Genomic DNA, 6,649 nt, shown 5'->3' with positions numbered 1-6,649 from the left:
AGACCATCACGGCTACACACACGGTTGATGTATTTTAATTAAGTCAAGTGACAAGTTCTCTACAACCGGACATTAACAAATTCCCATCTGCCTCATAACCGCGGGCACGGCTTTCGAAAGATAAAACCCTGCAGGGGTGTCCCAACTTAGCCCATCATAAGCTCTCACGGTCAATGAAGGATAAACCTTCTCTCGGGAAGACCCGATCAGTCTCTGAATCCCGGTTTACAAGACATTTAGACAATGGTAAAACAAGACCAGCAAAGCCGCCCGAATGTGCCGACAAATCCCGATAGGAGCTGCACACATCTTGTTCTCAGGGCACACTGGATAAGCGAAGCGTACAGGTACCAACGTAACCCAAGTTGCCAAGGGACGGTCCCGCACGGTGCTCTAGTTTGGACCAGCACTCAGAGGAACACTGGCCCGGGGGTTTAAGTAAAGATGACCCTCGGGCTCGCGAAAACCCAAGGGAAAAAAGGCTTAGGTGGCAAATGGTAAAACCAAGGTTGGGCCTTGCTGTAGGAGTTTTATTCAAGGCGAACTGTCAAGGGGGTCCAATAAATCACCCAACCGCGTAAGGAACACAAACTCAAGGAACATAATACCGGTATGACGGAAACTAGGGCGGCAAGAGTGGAACAAAACACCAGGCATAAGGCCGAGCCTTCCACCCTTTACCAAAATATATAGATGCATTAATTAAATAAGAGATATTGTGATATTCCGAAAATATCCATGTTCCAACATGGAACCAACTTCAACTTCACCTACAACTAGCAACGCTATAAGAAGGGCTGAGCAAAAGCGGTAACTTAGCCAAACAACGGTTTGCTAGGAAAGGAAGGTTAGAGGCTTGACATGGCAATATGGGAGGTATGATATAGCAAGTGGTAGGTAGCGAAGCATCGCAATAGAACGAACAACTAGCAAAGCAAAGATAGAAGTGATTTCGAGGGTACGGTCATCTTGCCTGCAAGGTACTCAGAGTTGTCGAAAGCTTGATCCTCGTAAGCGTACTCACCAGGTTCCTCATTCACGAACTCGTCTCCCGGCTCTACCCACAGCAAGAATACAAGCAAAGGAACCACAATCAATCACGGGAAATGCAAAAGCAACATGATGCAAAACATGCATGATATGCGAGATATGATATGCGATGCATATGCGTGCTCCGGATGAAAAAGGAGGAACAAGGCAGTAACTTGGCAAACCAAGTATGCCACTGGAAAGATGAGAAGATTTCGGTCGAAATCGATATAAAGATCACCGGAAACGGATGCACGGTTTGCAAATGGCAAGCAAAACAAGAATGACACGATTCAGCGATTAACAGCATGATAGCATTTAGAATGCAACAAGTAACTATGCTACAGCACCACAACATCGCAACAAAGCATATGGAAGTAATCTACAGGAAATGCTTGACAAAAGATGAACACTGAGCTATGGCTAGATCACAACATAACAGGATCAAACAATCATGGCAAAAGTGCAAAAGATAACAGGTTCACAGACTTGGAGAAAATACTGGACATGGCTGAAACAGCATCAGGTAGCAATGTTCAGAGCAATAAAAACACATGCTACAGGAACTTAACATAACAAAACAAGGCATGGCATTAATCTACTAAATGCATAGAACAAAAGTCCATTATTGCCCACAAGCCAAAAAGGATCAGAAGATATGATGGCAACCATGTAAACATAGCAAGTTTCGTTAACAGGTTTCAGACTTTGCAGAAAACAGATCATGGCAGAAACAGCATTATGAAGGCATCTTTGTGAGCTTGATTCACTCACCAAAGAGCAATGAATGACAAAACAAGCATACCTACAGCAGTATGGCATGTGTATGAAGCTATCCATGGCAAGATCAAGTACATAGCATGCATGGATCAACTACAACAACCTTGGAAAAATTGAATATCATGTTAACATTCTGCCAGGAATATTTTATAGCAAAAGTAGAGCAATATTAAGAGACGCTATGGTAGTCCATAATTGCAAACAGGGGAATGGATGGATAGAAAACAATTATATCTACAAAACATCCTTACTGAGCAAGCTCAAATTAAGCATGGATCTCTCTGTAGGCACGTGGATACATGGCAACAAAATAACAGCAGTCACAGACAGTAAAATTACTAAGTCCCAGGAATCAGAAACATCACGAAGCCTAGTTTTAATGCTTCTGCTAGTCACCACAGAGATCACAAAAATACAAGGTATACACCTATGTAAAGATGGCATGGCATACATCAAAACACATGTAGAGCTCATGCCCATAAGATGCACACATCAAATGCAACAAAAATAACAAAACCTCATGTTCTGATAAGTAGAAGCAGTTAACAACATATAGCACTATTGCACCAGAGATTTGGGCATCAAGATGGACTCGAATGAACATTACATAATGGAACAAAATGGAGAGCATCTCGAGACAAACATTTCGATATATCATGCACGCAAAACGGAGCAGTATGCAGAGAGTTATGATGCGATGAACAGGAGCATATATTGCAAAAAAACCACGGGACTTGGAGAAATTTTCGGGGGGGGGGGGGGGGGGGAGAAGTCAACCGTGGGCAGTGGATCTGGATCGGGCTCGCCGGTCTTCGGTCGCCGGAGCGGCTCGGAGGGAGGGAGAGGTCGCCGGCGGAGCTCGGGGAAGAGGGAGGAGTCCAGGCGGGGTGGAGCTCGCCGGAGGGAGGCGCGGCGAGGACGGCGAGGCGGCCGCGGCGACGAACGGCGGCAAACGGCGGCGAGGCGGCCGCGCGGGCGGAGTCGGGCGACGGCGCACCGGGCGACCGGGCCGCGGGGGCCGGCCCCGGGCCTGGCGGGCTTCGGCGGCGTACGGGCGGCGGCTGCCACGTGGCACGCGAAGACTGGCTGCGGCGGCGGCGGCTGATGTGTCCGGCAGGGGTGGACGCGTCTGGTGGTGGCGGGGGCGATTTGATCTAGGGTTAGGGGTGGTTTTGCCCGCAATTTCAGAGGGGGAGGTGTTTTTATAGGTAGAGGGAGCTAGGAGACTCCAAATGGAGCACGGTTTTCACCCACACAATCGTGATCGAACGACCTAGAGCATGGAAGTGACTTAGATGGGTTTTGGGCTGCTTAGAGGGGAGTTTTGCTGCAACACACAAAAGGACTTTGCGGTTACCCGGTTAACCGTTGGAGTACCAAACGACCTCCAAATGGAATGAAACTTGACAGGTGGTCTACCGGTGGTATACCAAGGCCAATTGGCAAAACCTCGGTCCATTCCGAGAATGTTTAACACCCGCTCACGAAAAGAAACAAGAGGGGTGCGTCGGTGCATGTGGGAGTGCCGGATTGCAAAACGGACAACGGGGAAAATGCTCGGATGCATGAGACAAACACGTATGCAAATGAGATGCACATGATGACATGATATGAGATGCATGACAAAACAAAATGCAAAACGAAAAACAAAACCCGACCACGAAGGGAATATCGTAACACATAGCCGAAAATGGCAAGAGTTGGAGTTACAAATATGGAAAGTTACATCCAGGGTGTTATAGCAGGTAGGGGGACGCAGCACTAGCTCGACCAAGTTTGGATTAGAACCCAAATGCTACCACAGAAACATCAGGGGAAAGATAGGGACTGAAAGAGCCAGCTTCAGCATCCCAGTCTAAGCACCCCCGGCCTTCATCCTTGCGATGCACGGCACCTCGTTTGCAACCTGCTCGACCCTAGTGTCACCAATAAAATGAAGTAATAATACAATTAAAATAGAGCGAGTGTCCTCTCTATCATTTCATTTCAAATGTAGATAAAGAAAGTGCTTCTCTTTGTTAATGTATGTTTCATCAACTAGTCCCATTGTTCGTGTTTAAGCGTTTCTACAAACTGGGGTGCTTAATTTTAGTTGGTCTGCACAAAAATAGAGATTTGAATGTCTCACGGCCCCTCCTTGTTCTACCGCTGTACACTGATGTTCATCACTGGCAGAAGGTGTATCGGGGAGACTTGGGTCAATTTCCAGTATGATGTAATATTTTCTTCTGTTTATTAGTGTATGTTTCATCAACTAGTTCCACTATAATGTAATCACGCCTTTTCATTATCTGTGCAAACAGGGTTATTCAGCTGCATTTTGGTGGAACTGCACAAATGTACGGATGGAACCGGCATATATGCAGAGTGCGAGGTGCCAAGTAAAAATTACCGACACCAACCCTGCTCCATCTAAGCATTGGCGTCCACCACCATCAGTGGGATGTGTGGCACTCACTATGGACGGATCTTTCTCGGTAGCAAATCCTCTAACCAAATACAAGTAGCTTAGACTTAAAAAAATTACTAGTAGCTTATATTCGCAGTTTTCTAGGGGTGGACTCTTTTCTGAAAGAAGCACCATTCTATTTTTCTTTATTTGTACACAGTGTCACAACTTTGACCCAAAGGTCCAGAGCTATTTTAGGGTGATTGGCGTAGTACTCGGAGACTGATTGTAAGCATGATTTTTATTAGTTGTCACACTGATTGTAAGCATGAGCAGATGGAAGATTAGGTTAGTGCGAAGCTTACCTTAAACCCTACCGACGCCGTTGAAACGAGGCGAGCATCGAGGGAACCGTGGAGAACGGCGGGGAAGCGACGTCGCGCCATCCAGCCTCCTCTTGCGGTGGGAGAACGAATACTCCTGTGGCTCCGGCTGGCTCTGCACCCTCACGAATGGCACACCGTACTCGATCGATTCGTTATCCTCTGGGTGCTCAACCTTCCAACTGTACGCCTACCACCTCCGCCTGACATTCGCCTCGGGCGAATCTGTCTGCTCCATCGCCCAGAGGAGATACTCTATGAACTCGAAGGACTGCGGCGTGACTGCCGTCGAGGAGTACATCGCCGCCCTCATCGCTGTTGTCTCGCTCTTTCGCATACATTGCCACATGGCCCTCACCGTCCTCGAAATCTCCCACTCATTGTCAAACCAAGTAAGGATCTCCTTCAACCTGGCTAACTTTGCCTGGTAGCCGTCGGCGATCTGCCTGATTCGCTGCTGCATCCCCTCCATAGATGTCCTTCTGAGTGGTCTGGTGCTAGCTTTGGCAGATGGGAGGAGAGACGGTGGTCTTGCAATAGAGAAGAGGGAGAGGCGAGACAGTGGTTTTGGAATGGAGATGATGGAGAGGAGAGGGGGTGGTTTTGAAATGGAGAAGAGGGAGAGGCAAGACGGTGGTTTTGGAATGGAGATGATGGAGAGGAGAGGTTCCCCTGCCTTTCGGTCGCTTACAGGTGGGCCCCGCGCTTGGTGGGACCCATGTGTCAGTGTCTCAATGGCAGGATGGGCCACGTCAGGGGATCCTCGTCCGAGGAGAGAGGAGGTGGTTTTGCAATGGAGAAGAGGGAGAGGCGAGAAGGTGGTTTTGGAATGGAGATGATGGAGAGGAGAGGGGTGGTTTTGCAATGGAGAAGAGGGAGAGGAGCGTGTGGCAGAGATTTATGATTGGACGAGAGGGCCGGCGCGCTGTGACTGGATCAAAATCAATTTAACCCTCAATTAAGAAAGTGACCCCACATTAACTAGTCTCCCTTTTATTCCGGGTCATAATTGACCATGATTTTCACAAATAAAATATATGTTATACGTTGCAAAATAGTATAATTTGAAAGTACATTCAGATACGAACCAAACGATACAATTTTTGGTGACATGCATTCACATTTTGCTTGTCAAATACAGTACGTGGTCAAACTTTGACCGAAAATACGCAAACCAAAAAAATACTTCCAAAACCAGCGCCGCTCTTCCGCTCTTCTCCTCTTAAACCACCGCCACTCCTCTCCTGTTCCAATCTAAATCCAGTGCCGCTCCTCTCCTCTTCCATTTCAAAACCACCGCCCCTCCTCCTCCTGTTCCAATCCAAAACCAGCGTCGCTCCTCTCCTGTTCTAAACCAAAACCAGCGCTGCTCCTCTCCTCTTCCATTAAAAATCCACCGTCGGTGAGTGAAGGTGCTGTGGAGAAGTAGATCGATGGAGGAGTACAACCGATATGTGATCGCAGACGGCGACCCTGTGAAGCTAGCTAGGATGTTGGAGATACAGTCTTGGTTTGACAACAAGGACCAACTAGCGGCGACGGCAACATCCATGGCCAAATATCTGCAACAGAGCGAAAAGGCGGCGATACTCCCAGAGGGAGTCGCGCGGGAGTACATAGAGCTGCTCCTCTGGGCCATGGAGCAAACAGATTCACCGAATCCGATCATGAGGGAGCGGTGGTGGGAGTATCGATCCCAGATGGAGCATCCACCAGAGATTGAAGGATCGAGCATCTACAGGGTGCCGTTTGTGAGGGTGTCGTGCCAGAGCGAGCCGGTGGAGTCTTCGTCGACCGAACCCAACTGCAAGAGGAGAAAAACAGTTGGCCCGATGACGCTTCCCCGCCATCCTCTCCCTCGCCATTCACATCGGCTCACGGGGCGGCTGTCTGCCGCCGAGGAATAGGAGGGATTGCCCCCCCCCCCCAGACCAATAGTCGGGCAGGCTGTGAATTGTCAGGAGGAGCTTAGGGTTGTTAGTATTTGCAGGTTGTAAATTGTGTTTTCTGTTGTGTATGTTGAGAGTACTTTCAGATATGAATGTCTTTTGAATTTCAGATTTGCAGT

Source organism: Aegilops tauschii, chromosome 1, assembly GCF_002575655.3.
Source record: "Aegilops tauschii subsp. strangulata cultivar AL8/78 chromosome 1, Aet v6.0, whole genome shotgun sequence".
Lineage (NCBI taxonomy): Eukaryota > Viridiplantae > Streptophyta > Magnoliopsida > Poales > Poaceae > Aegilops > Aegilops tauschii.
Note: the sequence above shows the minus strand (reverse complement) of the source record.